This window comes from Haemorhous mexicanus, chromosome 5, assembly GCF_027477595.1.
Source record: "Haemorhous mexicanus isolate bHaeMex1 chromosome 5, bHaeMex1.pri, whole genome shotgun sequence".
Taxonomy (NCBI): domain Eukaryota; kingdom Metazoa; phylum Chordata; class Aves; order Passeriformes; family Fringillidae; genus Haemorhous; species Haemorhous mexicanus.
This window is the reverse complement of record NC_082345.1, coordinates 36,021,289-36,041,923: the sequence shown is the minus strand read 5'-3', so window position 1 is coordinate 36,041,923 and position 20,635 is coordinate 36,021,289. Positions and strand designations below refer to the sequence as shown.

The 20,635-nt window shown below is 37.8% G+C and overlaps 1 protein-coding gene across 3 annotated transcripts in view; it reads left to right on the top strand.

Moving 5' to 3' along the window:
• TMTC2 (transmembrane O-mannosyltransferase targeting cadherins 2) overlaps positions 1 to 20,635 on the top strand; it is a 246,289-nt gene that overhangs the window by 109,812 nt on the left and 115,842 nt on the right. The gene's annotated exons all lie outside the window — the stretch shown is intronic.

Here is a 20,635-nt window from a genome sequence, read left to right as displayed (position 1 = left end):
CGTCTTTGAAGTATAGTATTTACAGTGTTTAGAGTCTTAGGGCAGCAGCTACTCCCTTGCAGGACAGACTTCATCCTTGGAGTCAGATATTTAGTAAATATGCTTTTCATAGAGACTGCTTTTATTCCAGTTAAAAATAATAAATAACTTACAGCTTCAAAACATGACTTGACCTTTCACGGGGTTCATTTTGCCTAACAAGAGTCACATATTCAAGTGCACTGAGCTGTTACATATTGCATTTGTGGGCTGGGTAACCCTTAGCATTTCAAGAACTCTGGAAGAGACTGGGGGCTCCATTGCCAGCTGGGGCCCTGTTTATCCCTAGCATCTCTCACTCTGTAGTAGTCAGCTGGGGGTTAATTTTCCTGTCAGCTTTAAGGCTGTACAAAATTCTGAAAACGGTGAGATGAATGTGCCTGTGCATACATTGCTCATATTTGGGGATGAGCCAGCCTGATGCTTTTCTCTTCACTCTACTGGATGGCAACAGCATGAGGCCTGTGTGGTCTTGACCATCACTCCCCCCACCAGATATTTCCAGGACAAAATAAGCTTTTTCCAGTTTACTTCTCCCTTGACAATTTCAAGTAGCTAATACTGCTGTTTCCTGTAGTTCCCACAGCTCCTTGCTGTTTTTCTGTTTGATCCTGAAATAAGAAAAGCAAGATTGGCCTCCACTATCTTCTCAGAGATATTGATCTCCTGCAGGTCCCTGTGATGCTGGTGGAGTGGTACTGAATTGGACATCAATATGTATAAATAGCTGTTGTTTCCTGAAAATATTTTCCTGGGGTGATTTAAACACTGGAACAGATCACATATGACAGAAGTACAGTGTCTTAAGGCAAATTTATCAGAGTTGTATCTTGTGAAAAATGAAAAATCATAAGGCGTCTTGCTGAAGTTGCTGACACTGGCATAATACAGATTATATTTTAATATTTAATCTGTAATGTCTTCATTGGAATTGCCACTAAAATCCCTATTACATTTATCTATCCACTTGAAGTCTACACTAATATTTAGGAGCCTGTATTTGAAAATGCTTCTCTAGAAGGATGAAAAAGGCCAAGTCTTCTTTAATAAATAAGCCATCTCTCTTTTTTTATTTACTTTTCATATTTACAGGAACTGTGAAACACCTTCAATGTACCAGAGAGGTTAGTTTGCCAGAGAAAGGTTGGTACTCTCTTCAGTCCTGCATAAGATTATACTGCAGGGTAGCATACAAAGTGTGCTGTGTTGCTCCATTCTTCCCTGTTGTGGTTTAACCTCAGCCCCACACAGCCGCTGGCTCACGCCCTCCCCTTAGGCTGGGGAAGGGGAAAACTCAGAGATGGAGATAAAGGTCGTTTGACAGGTAAAGCAAAAGCTGTGTGTGCAAACAAAGCAAGGAATTCATTCCCTGTTTCCCATGGGCAGAAAGGTGTTCAGCCATGTCCAGGAGGGCAGGGCTCTATCATGCAGTGCCCTTGGAAAGACAGACACCATCACTCAGAATATCTGCCCCTTCCTGCTTTTTCCCATAGCTTTAAATGCTGAGCATGATGCCTTGTGTCTGAAACATCCCAGTGATCAGCTGTCCTGGCTGTGCCCCTCACAGCTCCTCACTGGTGGGGCAGTGTGAGGGGTAGAAAGAGCCTTGGTGCTGTGTGAGCACTGCTTAGCAATAGCCAAAACATCCCTGTGACATCAACACTGTTTCCAGCACAAATCCAAAACAAGCCCCGTTCTAACTACTATGAAGAACATTAACTCTATCCCAGACAAAACCACAGTGCATTCTCCCTGGCTTAAAAGGGACCTCTTTAAGAGGGACAAGGTAAGAAAGTTTTCACAAGCTTTGCATAGTTTCTGTTAGCACTTATTTTTCATTCTGAGTTTACATGCCAATTACTGACATCAACAGCATGACTTTTTCATGGTGGATTTTAATTACAGGGTATTGGGGGGCTCACTACTTTTGCCTCTACAAAATCTTTGCAACTAATACAAACCAGAAGATGTTACTCTCCTAATTTTAATGTTTTCATGATATTTAAGGAATCAGTCGAAAGCACCAAGCTTATCATATTGTCTAACAACTGGGTTTCAGAATATTAGGCATTATTACAGACATAGGTTTTTCTTCATCTTAGTGACTAGGTAGCTCCTTAATTGAAGAAACTCTGTAAAACTGTTTCCCCAGAAGCTGAAAACATTCCTGTTTAAGACATTAGTATTAAAGAACAGTTAAATTTCATGCTTTTTTGTATGGTTAGTCAATGCTTAATACTTAAATGCATTTTATGCTGTGATAAGGGGACTTGGGTTTCTGCAATCTTTGAGGGATAAGAAATATATGTAGCTTTGGCCAATCTTCAGTTTTCCATTTGTTCACTAGCTAGAAAGCCGTGTTCCTTTCCCCTCTGGCTCTCCTTCTCCCATGGGTCAGTTGACCAGGTACTGGCCACAGAATAGGAAAAACACCATGCAGTGCTAAAGCTCAGTGGTGTTTTAATGAGTTAAACATTTCCTGGTGTAATTCCTCTTGTGCAGATTTGCTTCAGGAATTATGCCTTTCTGCTTAAACCTGGTTTAGTGCCATGGTTAGAATGCATGCATTCATAGTTGTGTTCCTCAGGTATGGCCTAAGTTTGTTAAATGCCACACAGAAAGTTTATACCTGTGCCTGTGTGTTCAATCATAAGTACTTTGGATTGGCCTCTTAATGGCATGTTTAGGCACCTAAATGTCCTGGTTTGATGAAGTGTGGAATGCTTGTAACTCCTGGCAAGGTTTACCTTATGAACCCACTTGCACTTTATCAATCACAGGTAAATAGCAAGCTAACCCTCTTGCTCCCAGAAGTAAGGGCATACAATAATAGTGTCAGAAGAGTAAAAACCTCAATCAGAATCAGATAGATTAGGGAGCAGGTGCAGCTTCTGGATGCTCTGAGTTCTGACTTCAGCAGTTTGTTTCAGCGCCTGGGGGAAGATAAGGCTGCTCCAAGTGTGATGGTCAGGCTCCTGATTTTTTTGAGCATTTTAATTGTGGTCATCTAAGTTTCAGCACTGTAGTCCTCTGACAGCGTTGCCCAAGTCTGTTCTGTAGAGCTGCATTCTCAGTTGTGTTCCTAGAGTCCTGCCCAAGAGAGAGCCATTCCTGGTACGTGAACATGAGCTCTGCTTCCCAGCCTGGGAGAACTTCTTTTGAAGGGACAGAACCATACACAAATACAGAGAATTTTTCTGATGTTAGGTTTAATTTTGAACTTTCTGGCTTATGCTCAGTTTTATTTAAATTGTAATGATTTAATGATTGCATACATGCTTTTTCTTAGTGAGTGGTTCTAAACATCAACTAATGTAGACAGTTACAATATTAAAAAGGGGGGAAGTACAAGTGTATGAGATTTACAGTAGAAACAGCCAGTGATAGAAGACAGCAGACACTTTTTGGCATATTTACTGGAGGAACTGAACAGTATTTTTTTACCTATTGCATTTATTTTTTTTTTCCACCTGCGGTATAGGTTAGGTATGGGGAGGGAAGGAACTCATGCTTGCAATTTTGTAGCTTTCTTTATGGGTCAGTTACTGTGAGGTGCACTTTTTCCAGCCTCACTAACCTTGAACGTCACTTATAAAAGAGAAGAATCTCTTGGTACTGTGGGTAGTCCTCATCGAGAGAAAGGGAAAACAAAATATGTTTTATTCTTGAGTTTCTAGGAAACAAATTGAAAGTGCGCATGTGGAAATTATGTTAAAAATTATCCAGAAGGTTTTGGGGGAAGGGAGAGAGAATTTTTGTGCTTGGTATTTAAATGCCAGGTAGAACATATGTACCTTTTTATGATCAGAACTGTTAGACTTTCAAACACATACACAGATTTTTTTTAAGGCTGTAGATTTGATTAGGTTGTACAAAAGTCAGAGCTTCTGTGACATTTAATCACCAAAATCTTGTTTTTCTCGTTGACAATAAAATATGGAAATAAATTCCCATAGCAACAAAGTCTTTAAAGTGAGTGTAGGGACATACTGAATTAATAAAGGCAATGAGGGAGCAAGGGAAAAGAGGGGGTAGAATTGTACTGAGTCTCTCTAAATTCTTCCTCTCCCAGAAAACAGGACTTTGGGGTTTATGGATAAATTTTCTTGCATGTTTCAGTCTGCATGTTTTAAAAGTATCCTGGGCAGCTTGTATTGCTGTAGAGTGCAATGAAGATTGCAGCAATAGCAGTGTTCATTTAGCAGGGATTTTGGGATTATGTTTTATTCCTAAAATATATGTTTATTATAGGTTTATCTCTATACTTGGAAGCTTTTCTCTTTAAAACATTATTAAAAGTAGCAAAACATTACCACAAAATAGCTCTCACAAGTTTCAAAAGAAAAGAAATGCCTATTTTTTAAACTTTAATTCTTGCTTCTTTTGACCATTTCATGTATAGCATTTTTGGCTGTTTGTAATTTGAAATCTGTGGAAAGTCAGCATTAGCGATCTTATGGACTAATTTTTCTTTGTTTCTTTGTTTAAGCAATTCCATTTTTACCTCTTCTGATGTGAGCTGTTGGCCAAGAACCTGGCAGTTCATGGGTAATTCTGGTTGAGAGTATGGATTGAAAGATACCAGGTTCCTTGAATATGCAATCCTGTTTAGTTTTAAAGAAAATCCCAAGGATCCTTTCTTCCAGGACAAAAATTACCCAACTATGTATCTTTATCCCAGTTCAAAACATCTTTCAGCTAGAAGGTACCTGCCTAATATATATTTTTACCTTGCTTTCTTTGCATCTCTTCTGATCTCTTACTGATTCACATATGTACAATACCATACCAACCCAATCCTCCCCACACTAAGCTAAAAAAGAAAGAAAATCTCCCCAAAAAAGAAAATTTAAAAATTCCCTTAAAACAAACACAAAAACCCCAACCACACCCCCTCCATATATCTTTATTCTGGTAGTGATATTTTTGCTTGGAAGAGTGTAACTTTTTCAGTCAACTTCTGTAAGAGCTGGCTGTCTTTAAGGACCTTGGTACAGACTGCAAAAATGGATTTAAAGCAAAGGTTAGTGGGTATGGCCCTTGGCTGCATCATACTAGACTGACACTAGTGCACAAAGTTTGAGGCTGGCCAGATGGTACTTATCTGCTAGTTTTATAATTTGACCTAAGTTTTTATGAGCCCTCTCTTTGTCAAGACACCTTGTAGTGAAAATAAATGAGCACTATTGTCATCTCAGGCCTTTCAAATAAGAAGGAAATGTAAATAATTTAGAGGTAAACTTTGGAAAGTTTTAATTTGCTTTTTGTTTTGCAAATCTGTAGAATAAATCTTTTCAGGATTTCATCTCTAATACTGAAGTTTGAAAAAAGGAAAGAAAAATTCCTTACTTGCTCAAAATTCTACTTCTTACTTGATGTTAGGATACTTTCAGATAAAACTATGTCCTGGCTGCAGTTGTGGCAGATTACTTGATATCTATAATCCTACTTCTTACTTGCAGTTACACTTTAGGTACTATATGTAACCCAAATTTTTTGAAAAAAAAATAAAAAAGACCAAGCACAATTAATACCTATTTCTATTTTAATTATTGGTTTGATAGGTCCGTGTTGATGTATTTTGAAGATGTGGTTTCTAAATGCAACTTGAATGGATTTTGAAAAGGTGGATTTTTTTTTAATTTTCAGACCAGAAAATTGTTTTCACTCCAGCATAGACCACAATACATGTGGTACTATATTAGCTGTAGATCCTATTAAATAACCATTTCTGCCTTGGCACTGCCCTGTTCATGCTATGGCATGTTGTCAGCAGTCCGTGGTTAACTGAAACGAAAAGGGTTGATGTGTCCCTGTGCTCTCAGGTTGGTTTCCAAGGCTCTGAAATACCCAGATGGCTCCTCTGTGCTCTGATAATTAGCCCTGGCATCAGTAGGTGAAATACTGAAGATACAGGTGTCAGTGTAGCTGACACTGTTAATCTGCCTGACTCGTATTTGTGAGTGCAGATCTGCATCCACTAAGGAGGTGGTATGTCTGTGTAAGAGCTACCTGGCATAGATATCTCCTTCAGTTATAGCCTGGTTTTCTAATGGAAATGAATTCAGTCTGAGACTAAAATCCTACTCTGAAGCAGCAGAGATTTATTAGTTGATTTATTATTGAAGACAGTGCTCTTTGACTTAGTCCTTATTGCTCAGTGTTTTTAGCTTCAGGTCTATACCAGTCTTAATTAAAATTTTTGGTTTTGTCCCTGTGATATTTAGAATGAAAGAATTTCAGTGTCTGCTTAAGTACAAGTCTTTGGACTATCTGCTGAAATTATAAGGAAAAAAGGGAGAAAGTAAAGGTGGAAAAAAGTGCATTGATTGTAAGTTGAGTGTAGGAAAATTTGGGAACCTGTACATGTCAAATATCTCTGTATTAATCAGCAGAATTGTTCTTATCAGCCAGATGATATAGCTCCTTTCCTTTTTTCCTTATTGCATGCAGTGTTTGTACTTTTTCTTGTAAATTTTGGCAGAGAAATGAAAAGAGAAATTTTAGAAAATCTTTTTTGATGTGTGACCTTCTATTCCATGGCACTGGTGGTTAGCAACCAATGTACTGCCTCCATGGGGTAATAAATTCATGTTTTAATACAGTTACTTGTTTTGCTTGTAGTGTAGCAGACAGCTTCAAACCCTCAGGGAGACTTTATAAATCCATCTGTCAGGTGCACTGCTTTGCTGTTTCATCCTCTGGGCATGGTTACAGTATTTTGATTAAATGTTATATTACTATGATACACAAATAATTTAAAATGCTAGTATGTTTTCTAAAAAAAAGGTATTTGAAAGAACCCCAAATGTATGTGTCTGAAAATGCAGGCTTAACCTTTTTGTGAGTCCCAAAGCCATACTGCTTCACATCAACAGACTTCTTCCAAGCCTGTCAACATGAAGAGATGCAGCAAAATGGCTCCAAAATTTACTAACTAGAAATACTAGAAGTCTTTTTTAAGGAAGCTAATTTTTCTGTTCATTAAAGGAAATAAGTGATTTTTTCCTCATTCCCCTCCCCTACTACAAGTAGTTGTGAAAATTTAAGTCTGTCATGTTTTCTATATGTAGTTTTTTTAGAAAACTGATATATTCTGCCAGTAGCTGGCTGCTACAGCCAATTGTTAATTCCAGAAATACAAACTCCTTGTGAAAGCCTCCTTAGGTGTAAGTGCCCTGGCAGCCAGGAGGCCCAGCCCTGTCCTGGGGCCATCAGGCACAGCATCACCAGCCAGGGGATTGTCCCACTCTGCTCTGCACTGGGGCAGCCTCACCTCCAATGCTGGGGGCAGGTTTGGGTGCCACTGTATAAGAAAGATCTTTAACTATTAGAGAGCATCCAAAGGTTGGCAACAAAGATGATGAAGAGCCTTGAGTGAAGCCATATGAGGAGCAGCAGAGGTCACTTGGTCTGTTCAGCCTGGAGGAGACTGAGAGGAGACCTCACTGCAGTTACAATCTCCTCGTGAGGGGAAGAGGAGGGGCAGGCACTGATCTCTTCTCTGTGGTGCCCAGTGACCTGAGGGAATGGCCTCAAGCTGTGTCAAGGGAAGTTTAGGTTGGATATCAGAAAAAGTTTCTTCACCCAGAGGGTGCTTGGGCACTGGAGCAGGCTCCCTGGGGAAGTGGTGACAGCACCAAGCCTGACAGATTTCAAGAAGTGTTTGGACAACAGGCACATGGTGTGACTCTGGGGATGGTTCTGTGCAGGGCTAAGAGGTGATATTGATGCTTGTGGGTCCCTTCCCATATGTGGGTCCCCACAGCATATTCTGTGGTTCTGTATGTAGTCCTTTTACTAGAACAGAGGATCTGAAAAGGGTATGGTTTTTGTTTTGCTTTTGACATTCTCTATTCAACCCCTGTGCCTCCTTGCGCCTTGCCCATCTGCTGCAATTTTTATGATGCCAAATGTTTCTTTAACAGGTGCTCTGTTGAGCTCAAATACACATTTGGAACTGTAAGGGGGACCCAGTTTTAATGATGTGCAATTTCAAAGTGGCTTTAAGAAATCAGAGTGATTTGCTTCTGAGAAATTGTAATCTAAAGCTAATGATCACAGATGTTCACTCAGGTATAAGAAATAATTACCATACCTAAAGTCAGGATACAGCTTTGCCATTCCTATCGTCCACTTAATGCTTCAAAGTATTGCTAACTTCTGCTATTAACTGTTACTTCAGAAGACTGCCCTTGGGATTGCATTAAAGAGGGTTTATAGTCCTGTGTTTTATGAGGATATATGCAACCATTTAGGAACTACAACCTAAAATTAATTAGAAATATGGATATGAAAATATGTTTGAAGAAAGTTCTAGTTAATGTAGGGGATTTTTTTGAAAAAAAGACAACTGTGTAAAGAAAATTTAGGTGGTGGTGTTGCAAAATAAAAGCCAGATGTTCGAAGGGGAATAATTTAAAGATTCCAGTTGTGAAAGTGTGTCTTGCCATATCTTCCTGAAGATAAGGATCAGTGAATTCAACCTGAATATATATCTGTTTGCTGGGGTAGGAGAGAAACTGTCATTGAAATAGATTTGTGGGCTGTGTCATTTTGCCATAATGCAAGAATGAAGTTATTTTTTGGTATATAACATTTTAATACTTAAAAGCCAAACCTTTTTTCAGAATTTTCTCCACATGAGATAATTATGGGTAAAAAAAGTTAGAAACCAGTCAAAACCAGCATAAAATTGTGGGCTGGATGCTTTTAATTTTTTTTTTTTTTTTTTTTTATTTTTTTTTAGTACGGGAAACCAGAAAAAAGGCAAGTTTAGCATAATGACAACAGTTCACCGTTAATTTATAAATAATTGAATAATCTAAATATAATTTTTGAAGGGACCTTCTTTCATGCTCCCTAGCAAGGAATGAACCTCTTATACCAGCTTGTCAGAATACTCCTTCAAATGAAGATGAAGCCTTTTATAAGGTGTGAACAGAGCCAGATTGGAAAGGTTCATTATCAGAAGGGAAAAAAATAGATGAATTGTGGAAGTGGAATGTGTTTCTAATTCATAGTCTGATATCTTAAGATCTTGTCTTTACCTTCATGCTTTGTTAGAAGAAGCATGTCCTATGAAAATGTCAATCTTAAGGAAAGAGGGGTGTAAATACACATTATCTGTAGAAGCTTATTAGAAGATATGTCAGTTCAGACTCTGTCATAACACACAGCAGATCAGGCCAAGATGTGAACATGACTTTTATTTAACTAGTTTCTGCAAAACAGCCTTTTGCTTTAGAAGAACAATACAGGCCAAACCTAAACATTAATAAATCATATGTACCAAGACTGTAAATTTCCCATAGAAGGCTTTCTTTTAGGAAAGAAAAATCCCAATGGCTCTCATGTTAGCTCTGTACTGTCCCAAGGACCCAACTCTTTATTCTTTAGAGTGGTCAATGATAACCTAAAGCAAAAAAGTTGAAAGTCTTATCTAAATATATCATCTTTAAAATTCCAGCTAGGAAATGAAGTAGGAAAAAAATCACTGAACCTGAAAGACCTGCTAATTGCCCACATATCTCTCAACCATGAGAAGTTACTTTGTCAGTAAGACTGAACAGTATGTGTGTTGCTCTCTAGGTCTAGTAGAGTGTCTTATTAGAAAGAAGGGTTTAAAAATGTGTATTTGACCAATCTTTATACTGTGAACTGTTATTTAGGGAAATGTTAACAACTGATTAGAATGCCTAGACAATTGAATGAAAGCAGATTTTTTTGAATTCGGGGGATAAGCTGAAGAACTTTCAACATATTTTAATATTTTATTGTTTATCTCTGGATATAACCAACTTCTCAGAAAGTTATGCTGCCATGTCTCTCCCCTGTCAAGTAAATAATCATAAAAACATGTGTGAAGCTCCAGGAGATTCTCACTTCCTCCACCTGTCAATCCTAAAAGGGAAAATATTGTCCCTCAAAATTAGTAAATGTTATATTTTTACAGAAAGCTGAAGTCCCCTGCCTTCTGTTTTAAGACCTACATTTTGTATGATACCACTTCAAAACCAAACTTGTCAGTCTGAAGGTAACATCATTAATGAAAGTTGATCAGTCATTATTTTTGTAATGCAGTCTTGAGACCCCAGGGCATTTCTCAATTAGCAAGCAAGAATAAAGCTTGTTGAGATCTACATCACAGAGATAGCTTAAGAAAAACTCAGTGGGAAAAGATAAGCTGATAGGTCTAGTGTCTAATCTGTAAGTGCACATGTGACTGCTGGTAGCACACTTCAGGCTACATGAACCAGGAAAGTGCCATCCTGTCAGCCCAGCACTGTAAGGGGTACCAGGATGTCTGTCACAATCACTGGGGGCTCCAGGAATCAAGGGAATGGACTGGTTCAGCAGCAGAATTCCTTGTGTGGAGGGGCCAGGGGACAACATATTTAGGAGCTTTCTTCTAACACATTTAGGATGCCAAGTACTGGAAGCAGGTAATTTGCTATGGTTCAGATAAACAGAAATATATTAAACCCCATGTTTGGCAATTGCAGGTGATTAGCATAAGTGTGTTTCCTTCTGAGTATCTTCCATTTCTAATTCTTCTAGTTTGTACTCTAGAAGGAATTTAATTTCAAAACTCTTCCTGAAAAAATTTTGAACTTGGAAATTTTAGACATCTCAGTGTTAACTTCTCCCTACCTATTCAACAAAATATTTTTAATATTTTCTTCCCAGTATCCTCCTAAAGTGGCTTCGACAAATGGGTGTTAGTTCCAAACTTACTTCTAGAATTTATAGCCTAGCTATAAATGCTGTTTAGGCCAAAATTTAGCACAGATCATAAAGTGACAGAAAATAGGTTTGATATTCCTGAGCTATAAATAAAATTTGCTTATTTTCTATCTCACAGAAGATCTTTAGCAGGTTAACAATCTCTGGATGCTGTTGTCTCAGAAAGTAGTTTTAGTGTAAACTTATTTTAAAAGTCATAAAGGTTGCATTAATATGCTTGGAATTTCTGTCCAACTTTCTACTTACTTACTTTAGTATCCATCAGTCAGGGAGAAGCCAATTTGACAGAGGAACAATGTTCTCAAAGGTGAAGCACTTAAAAGCTTCATTAAAATTGTAATAGGAATAGAGAAAAGACAAGCTTCCCTGAGAGAAAAATAATTCAGGAGCACCTATTTAGATACCATAAATCCAAGCAGCAGCAACACATTCTGAGCTCTGTATCAGGCATGAAGCCTCTTGCCATGGTATGTGCATTCAGGGCAAAGCAGGCTTCATTAATGCTAATGTTTGCAAACTAATTGTGTGTAGATGGCTTACAAGTTTGTTTGTTTGTTTGTTTGTTTTGCACTCCTCCAGAAAAGACATAAGCTTTATGCTGATACATACTCCTACTCCACAAGGACAGAAGTAGAGAGATATTCTGTTGAAACATCTAAGTTGAAAAGAAAATTTTCTTTCTGTCCTCTCACTGATAATCAAAGCCTTCCTCATTCAAAATATTCAGAAACAAATAACTGAATAGGATTTGTCAGTTCAAGTTCAGTCTGGGTTTATTTGTTTTGTTTTGTTTTTATTTTGTAAGGCAATGTTCAAAACCAACTAGTCCTCTCTATATGGACCTGTGCTCACTGTGACCCAAGTCATGTTATATTCCCTTAGAATTTTCCTTTCTCTTGCTTTTGATTGGGAATTCCAAACCAATAGTCAGTGTACAGTTTTGGGCAAAGATTGAATCCTGTGCATGTACATGAAAGTTCATTTTATACATTGTGAAGAGCCATGCTTACCAGTTAGCTGAAAGATTCTCCAGTTTGTGACCAAAGTTTTAAATACTTACAGGAGCTATTAAAAATGTTCTTTAGGTCTTCTAGTATTTATGACTCATTATATAAAGGAGTGATACTTAATCTTTAGTTTGACAGAGTCACTTAAGCCTTTGGTTTTTCCAGTCTGCTTAAAAATGTTACCAAGATGGTAATTAGCAATTGTTCCCCCCCTTTTTTTCCTTTCTTTGTAATGTTTAAGACAGAATGTTCTCTGTGGCTACTTGATCAAAGTTCTCAATCCTTTTTAGGTTTTCTAAAGCTACTTCAGAGCTTTCAAATAAATGGGTTTCTTTTTGCTTTGAAAATAAAATAATTGGCAGTAGTTTCAGGAAATGCTTCTTGAAAATGGCTGGCAGTTGTTTAAATGCTTTAATATTTTAGAATAATGTATTTAATTTTGCTTTGTTTTCTTAATAGTTGTAGAAGCTTTTGTCAATTCTAAAAATGTGATGTGGAAAGGGCAAAATAATGTGACTACTGTTCTTGTAGCTGGTTATAACAGAAATTTACCAGAAAAATGAATGTTTATCTCACAGGGCAGTGCTACAAAGTGTAGATTTTCCCCTGAGGAATCTGACAATATTTGCCTTTTCCCCCTCTCTGCTTTAATATCTCTCTTAAAATATTTCCCATGTGCCAACACGCATTAAACTGCTTTGGCAAGATGAGGATTTTTAAGAATGTCAGGTTCTGTCAGCTTCTACCATTGACCCGTTATTACCCTGGACAAGTTCATTATTCTGTCTAGATTCTTTTTCTGTGGATCAGGAATGATAACAGTAGACTGTTGCCATGATTTCCACAAGTAGCTATGATCTAAAAAGCCTAATTTCTGCAGGCTGGCTTGCTATAAGTTTATTTATACGTTTTTGGAAATAAATGGCATTTATGGTGTAGATGCCTCTTTCTTGAAGGATGTACTCTATTGGGTTTTAGGTTTCAACTTTTGTAAAGTTAATAAGAGGCCAGCAATTTTAGAAGACATCTCTTTTATTTATGAGATTTCTTTACTGAGAAATTTTCCAAATAGGCCTTAATCAGAAAAAAGATATATGGAATATTTGGTCTTAAAATTTTGAAGATTAATTTGTGTCAAGAAAAGATGTGGTGCTGGAAGAATTTCAGAGTATGATAATTTTGTCTAATGGTAAAAATGAAACTTTTGAATTTGTAATTTTACACTCTAAATTAAACTCTATTATAAGAGTTACTTAGTAATTTTTCTTATCTACCTCTCAGATTGCATTAAGCCTTTCATTCCTTCAAGAGGAATGTCAGTTAAACTAAGTGGTAGATCTTCCCCTTCTTTTATGTAGGTTCACTGTTTCAGACTCCAGTCAGTTTTGTCAAATTGTATAATTTACAATAACCATGAAGAAAGCAGTGTAAAGACTGGAAATACAGTAGTCTTTGGAGAAATGTGATTTGCATATATATATACTGTATTTTTGGAGGAAATATCTGTGCTATTCATTCATGCTTTCATGCTAAGTTTCTTCATTCATGCTTTATCTGCTGCACTGGTCATGTAGCATTACAAGAACCTGTTCTCTCTCCATACTTCTGTCAACAGGTCTTGCAGCTACTCATCAACAGTTCACTCTTTGCTGGAGCTGTGTTAGTTTGGCACAGTGGAGGTTTTCTCTTGGAGTGGTGGTTGTTTCCCACCTGCACAGGTCCTTGCTGCTCTGCAGACCTGGGGCCTCAGTGGGCCAGATGCCTGTTATGCCAGATGTGCAACCCATTAGGAATTTGCACTGCCACATTTCACACGTCCTTAACAAAAGATTTCTGTGAAATAGCATGGCTGTTGGCCACCTGGGACAAGGCAAAAATCCAAGGAGGTGCCCAAAGCAAAAGGTCAGATTCCACAGATTTGCCCAGTACCTCCCCTGCTGCTTCCCTCCTCCTGCTCTCTGTATGAGTGCTGCACCTGATAAAGCACCACCCAGCATTTCCCAGCAGGGTCATGAATCCTGAAAGCCTATCAGGAAATGACTGACAACTTGATGGAAGTGCCTCGGCTCAGCCATGATGGCCAAACCAGGCAGAATTCCCATTAGACATATTTATCTAGGAATTAATACAATTACTTTAATCCACTGGACAAATTGTCTAATCTCATAGGTCAGCAGAGAAGAAGGTGTCTTTAAGAATGTCAGTGTTGGCAGTGGAACTAACACATACTTATAGTTTTCAATCATTGTGGAAAAATTTTGTGGGGTCAGATGATCACTTTCTAAATAATTTCTGAAATTTGTTAATCTTTAGGTTTTCATGCAAGACTGTGTTTAATGTGTACAAAGTGCTTGTTACATGATGTAGGAAAAAACATGTCTACCTTTGCTTTAAGTTATTCATGAAAGTATTTCCTTGGTAGTACGGTCTTACAATACATTTTTGGAAGACAGCAATATTTTCTACAAGCTCTTTCTAGTTGCCCCGTGGCTGTACAAAGCAGGATCCAAGATGAACATGAGAAGGTAAAAAAGCTAAGCTAATTCCTAAAAAAAGCTTTACATTCCCATATGTATATGTTACATTTTCCAGGCTCATATTCCTATTTTAGCTTTGTTTCCAGGGTAAAGTATTGTAGGAATTGTCTATCCCAGTGTCTGTGAGTAGCGCTCTGTGGCCAAGTACCATGTGCACAACTCTGTCTAGGTAAAAAGGTGGGCTCAGCACTGTCCCAGAAGGCTTGGCTTGGGAGAGCAGCTGGCTGGTCAGTCTCTCAGCTTTCAGTGTTTTCATATTGAGCATAGGTTAACTGTACAGAATGTTCTCACCTCATGTTCTTCACCATGTGTTTGTTTTTCTAGGTGCAGTGGAGGAATGTGGGGTAACTTTGAGATCAGTTATATGTTGGGTGAATGATTGGGACTGTTCTGATTTTTCAGTTGCTCACATCCTCGTAATATCTTCTTTTTTTATGGGCAGTACTGTTGAAAAGGTGTGGTTATGGCTGTGTAAACAGCAATTAGACATATCCAGTAATACTTTTTTTTAAGTCTCTGTACAGTTCAGATGTTCAGACCAGTGAAGGCTTAGGGGAAACTTTTCACTTTGGATAAGATAAAGACGATTAGCCAACCAAAAATATCTCAAAGTAGCTTCCTTCATTCTTCATTTATTTATCCACCCCAAAAGCTAAGCTTGGATATTTTTAAAGCCGTTTAACCTTCTTTGGACCCTGCTGGAAACTTTCAGGCTTATCCCTAAGCAGGTAATGTTAATGAAATGATGAAGGTTGTTAATTCAAAAAAGGAGATCAGTTTGTGTAAGCTGATGGTTTTTGTCAGTTGGAAACTATCATGGTCAGCTAAAGAACAGTTGCTTTATTCAACTAGATAAATTTACAATTGCAATGAGTAAAAAAAAACCAAAAACCCACCAAAAACCCCCAAATCAATGAAAAAAAAAATTGTAGTCTCTTTAGGTGTTGTGGAGATCGTTTGCCTAGCAGAATGGGAGAGCTCTTTAGTATTTATTCTAGTAGCTCATCCAGCCCAATTCCTGCCAATTCACTGTATATGTGCTCTCTCTGCCTTCAGTATCTGAAATTGTTCTTCAGTCTAAAACAGTATGGTCTACCAAAAATGTCACTGTGCTAAACATTTCATCTTTAGTCCACTTTCCAGCCCATTTCTTTCAGGGGGAGTTGTTTCACTATCACACATGCCTTGCAAAGCTCCTTCTGCCTTGTCATGCTTACTGCTGTCCTGTCCTGCTCTTCCCGTACTCCTTGCCAATCTTCAGACAGAAGAGCTGTCCCAGCTGGGTGCTAGAGAGTTTGAGTTGGGACAGCTGGTGGGAAGGGTGAGGAGAGAAGAGGGGTCAGAATTGCACTGAGAATCAAGATGGGCATGAGCAGAAGATCTGGGACTGACGTGGGAGGGTGAGGAGGGAAAGAACAGTTTGCTGGAGCAAGCTTTTAGATCCTGCTTTGCTCAACTGGAGAAAAGACAACAGGTCTCAGGAGCAAGTTCCTGTACTTTGTCCTAACCCCACCCATGTTTTGTTCAGTGACATTTCTTATTTTTCAGGATATCCTTCCTGAAAAGTTTTGCAATGCCCTTTGAGAAACCTGTTAAACTACTGGTAAAAAGTTTTACTAGGTATGTGAAGAGAAATGAATTAAATATTATCAAAAAATAGTACGAACATTTAATCTTGGTACAATGATCCCCAACCATGTACTTGATGCTTTTTTAACTTTGCAACTTTTTGGTGGGTTTTTTGTTTGTTTGTTTTTCACTTCACTGACAGAGTTTTGGAATTGCTGATGGTTTTTTTTCTGAGCATAATCATTTTGCATGCTCTCACAGTCTGCAATCCAAAATGCAGTTACTGTGCAGAGGAAAACAAGCATATTGTGATTATAGATTTATTATTTTCTGAGATTTTCAGTGGTTTAACAGATAACTTAGCAGATATATCCTGGCTAGTCTGGTAGTTCTAAAGATGCTTGAAAGATATACCTTCAAGCCAGAAGGATTTAAAACTAGGTCATTATGATTTAACTATGATTTTTAGAGTATATAAAATCACATTGCTGAGTCAAAGGAAACAATTTTTCCTCCCATCTGTTTTGGGATGGAGGGAGAATTGTCAGCCTGTCAAATTATTTTAATCTGAAGAATTTTGATTACGATTTGGAAAGACCTTGCACATTTTTAGTTGGTGTAAACACAGCCACAATGACATGTTCAGGACTGCAAATGTCTTTTCTTATGTGGAAACCTTTACTGTGGCAGAGGCAAAATAAAGTTTCAGAGGATTTAAAGCATACCATTCTTCAAAATATGTTCCTCACTTGGTCTTAAAAATTTCTTTTCTCCAGAAATCAATACTCTATGCATTTATTAAAACAAGCTGAAATGGTCTTTTTTTTTTAATTTTTTTTTTTCTCAACTCTTCCATTTATGTCTGGCACAAAACAGTTGAACAGAGGGGTTGCATAATGACACCTAATATGTTTATACTTGAAAGAGCAGTATTTAAAGAGCTCAGTCATGTGGATCTGTCCAGATCAAGAACTCAGTCACAGCATAAAGGGTTTTAGGGGTCACATTTTTAACATTCCTCACATAAATGCATCAAAGCTCAAGTACTTCAAGAACAACCCAAATTCTTTATGCTTCAACACACTGATGGATCTGAAGAAAAACCAATATGCCAGTTCCCCATTTTTTTTTTCTTTTTTTGATTGAAGGAGGGATATTTGCAGGAAAACAAAGATCCTTGTGCAGTGGTGCAAGTTAACTTAAGCATTAGCTAGATGGCACTGAAACATGCTTGTGCAGAGGTGTCAGAGTGCCTTGTCTGGAACACAGTCTTTGTTAAGTGAAATTTCAAGAATAAAGTGTCTCTTAGCTGCTGATTTTCCTTTTCTACCCATACTTATATATCCTTAAGTCTTCATCTGAATATGTTTTTCCTTAAAACATGCTCTCAATTTCACAAGCCTTTTCCTATTCACTGTGTATGTTGTCACAGAAAGACAACATAAGATAAACAGTGCAGAAATTTTTGCTAGCCATATTGTGTTTTTTGATTTTAATTTCTTTTCAGAATTTGGAAATCTGCATTTTAACACACAGAGGAAAACCCTTTCTTTGTCACTTTTCTAGGCTATAGCTATGGGAGGGACAGCATGCTTGGTGTTAATAACATTTTAAAATATAAATTCTACATGAATTGCAGTTGTGGGATAAAAGAAAATTTATCTTCTAAGAAGTTAGCAAATGTTCTAGCAATAGTAGCTGCATCATCAAAAAAGGTTAGGTGCTACCCTTCTGTGAATCCACTACTGTCTGGCTTTGTAAATAATAGGGAAATATTCAAGAGGCAGACTGGCCTAAAATACAACTTTCAGGTAGTTTCAGGGTAAAAAAGAACAAATTAGGGCATTCAAAAAACAAAGCTCAGGCAGTTTCTACTCATCTCTGCTCCTATCTAGTAAAGAAATTCCTGCAAAATCCTGAGACATCCTACATTATTCTGTACTCACCTACAGTAACTTAAAGAATCTTAATGCACATTTCTGCTGTCTCACCACTTTCCCCCTGATGAAGCTGCCCCTATTGTCACTCTTGTGTTTGTAGAATTAATCTGCTGATGTCCTGAACCACTTGTAAACAAACAGGCATTTGATGAAAGATTTTTCAGGTTACATTTCTTTCAGGGTTTTTTTTTGTTTGGTTGTTTGGGGTTTTTTTTGTTTGTTTGGGTTTTTTAGTTTTGTTGTAAAGTTGGACTCTTAAATAGTCAAAATTGGTCAAATAGTCAAAAGACAAGTTCTTGTCTTTTAAGAAACTGATTAAAACCCAATCATTGAATCTGGTGGGGAAGTGGCAGGTCATGAACAAGCATACTCAGCATCTGCACACTGATACTGCAGACTGGGGCTGGTGGAAACCCTTCCAAGACTGTATCCTAGGTTAGATCCCAGGCAAGGCAGTCCAGCTTTCTGGACATGCATTTTAATCTCTGCTCTCTATGGAGCCAAATTTCCTTCTATGTTGATTTTGCTTGTGACCTTAGAGAAATGGAAGGATTTTGCTGTTAGTTTCAAAATGCTGTATGCTGGTTGCTCTTTCCTCTTTGAAAAATCAAATCTCTCATAAAGACAAGTTGGCCTTTTATTTAATGAGGTTTCTTTCTGTCAGGGTCAGTGGCATTTTTAGAACAAAGGGGAACCTCCCTGTAGAAAGAATAGTTTATTGACAGTAGAGAAGAAAGCACCTCTTTGCATCTTGAGAAAGAGCTGCATGCAGTTCCAAATTGTGTGTCAGTTTTCTTAGCATTTTCTGCTTTAGATTTTAGGCCAATAATTGCATCTCAGAGTTCTGAGCAATGTCCTGTGTGGATATTTCCATTAAAGAGAATGCACCAAGAATCTTTAAAACTTTTTTAGTATTTTTTTTTAAAGTAGAAAAATAGTCATGAAAGAGACAGCAGATTTGATGTGTGGTGTATATTCAAATAATTGTGTTTGAAAGCAGGTTTAATCCTTGTCTGCTGTCATCCTTGAAAGGGAAAAGCCTCTTATTTTTCCCTTGTTGGATTTTTGTGGTCTCCTGTAGGTCTCTAGAAAAGTCTTCAGTTGTTTCTGAGATATAGTTTCCTCCTTTTCTCAAGCCTTCTATTTCCATCCTGGTGGCTCATTGCTTCCCACAGCTTTTCCTGTTGAGCCCTGCACTGCAGCAGCATTTCCCAGTTTGGTGCTCTCTGAGAGCAAGCTCCCTCCTCCTTCCCAACATGCTGTTGAACCAGTGCATAATTGCCTGGTTAGACAAGCAGCCAGTAAGACAAGGAGCCCAGAGCTCTTTTGACAAGCCACAGCCCTTTAACAAAACATACACGTACGGTGGACTGTGAGTGGTGAGCTACACACTTGTAACATCTGTCCCAGAGAGAATCTCAGCTTTCACAGGAAAAAACCCCAAACCAAACTGATATATGTAGTCATCATGGTTTTGGCCAGTGCTTAAGAATGTAAACCTCTTTAATCTGGGATTTCAGAAAGCAAGTAACAAAAATTAAAATGAAGTGGGTTTTCTAGCCTTCCACTTATTTCTGTGATAAGATTCAAAGGCTGACTGTGGGTTTGACTGAAGTGAGGTTGGCCCCAGCTGTTAGTGCTCTAGTCCAAGGGAGGCCTGTTGCAGGCAGTAGAAGGTGTTCTTAATAATTTAACTCTTGATTTAAACTCCTCTTTGTTTATACTTGTAGTATGTGGCAAGTATGTAAACCTTGGCCAGGATGCAAAGAAGGAAGTACCGACACAGTTGATTCTATGCTATCACATTATCCAAGTCCAAAAGTTCTGTCTTAAGGTCTTGTTCATCTATTGTTTGCAGCTGAACTGGATCCCTGCATACCATCCTTACCTCCTTTTAGTCATACACTTACCAGTTTATGAGCAGAGTGTTTGTAAAGCCTGTCCAACCATGCATGTTTCCTTGTCATCATTTTTTTTTTTGTTCCTCTTGTGCTCTAGCACATCAGGGCTGCTGTACTGCACTGAGCAATGAGAATATGCTCAAATAGATACTAAAGTACTTATTCAGTGAGATGGCATAGCTCAAGTCTCCTCCAAAACAAAGGACTCAAATCATGTGCACTTGTGGCAATCTTTGGAAGAGGATGTCTGAATTGTCTGGAGTCTGTCACAGATAATGCATAGAGACTGAAATGCAGATATTCTGGTTTTCTTCTTAAAAAGGAGGGTTTTCCATAATTCTGGAAAGTTACTGAGCAAAAGGAAGGAAAATACATTGTCTGCTTAATTTTTCTGTTTGTGAAATTAGGACAAGTAAGGTTTCTGAGGAACTTGGAGACTAGTCTTGACAAAGTGGTGGTTTCTGTGGAGCCTCTACTTTAAGGCATTTCACTTTCAAATGTTTGAAATGTTGATACTTTTAAGCTGGTAGGTGATTAAAAATGGATTTTCATCATTGTGATGTTTATATAATTTGCATAGTTTTCATCATTTGAGTATTAACAACATTAATCTCAGAAATCGCCTCATACAAACAACCCAACAATACAGAGTTTCTTTCAGAGAACTACAAATTCTACTACAGGGTTATCTTTAGAGTTTAGTTTCTGTTTAGATATATGAATTGTAGAAGATACAGTTTTTAATAACTGGAAAAACTTCAAGATCCCTTCATAGAGACTCCTGAAAAATTTAGCAATTGTCATTTCTGTCCCGGAATGTATTTTGGTTAATGATTTTTATGTACTTCTGTAGGCAAGAAGGAATTTTAATTAAAATTGTAGGTACATAATTTAAA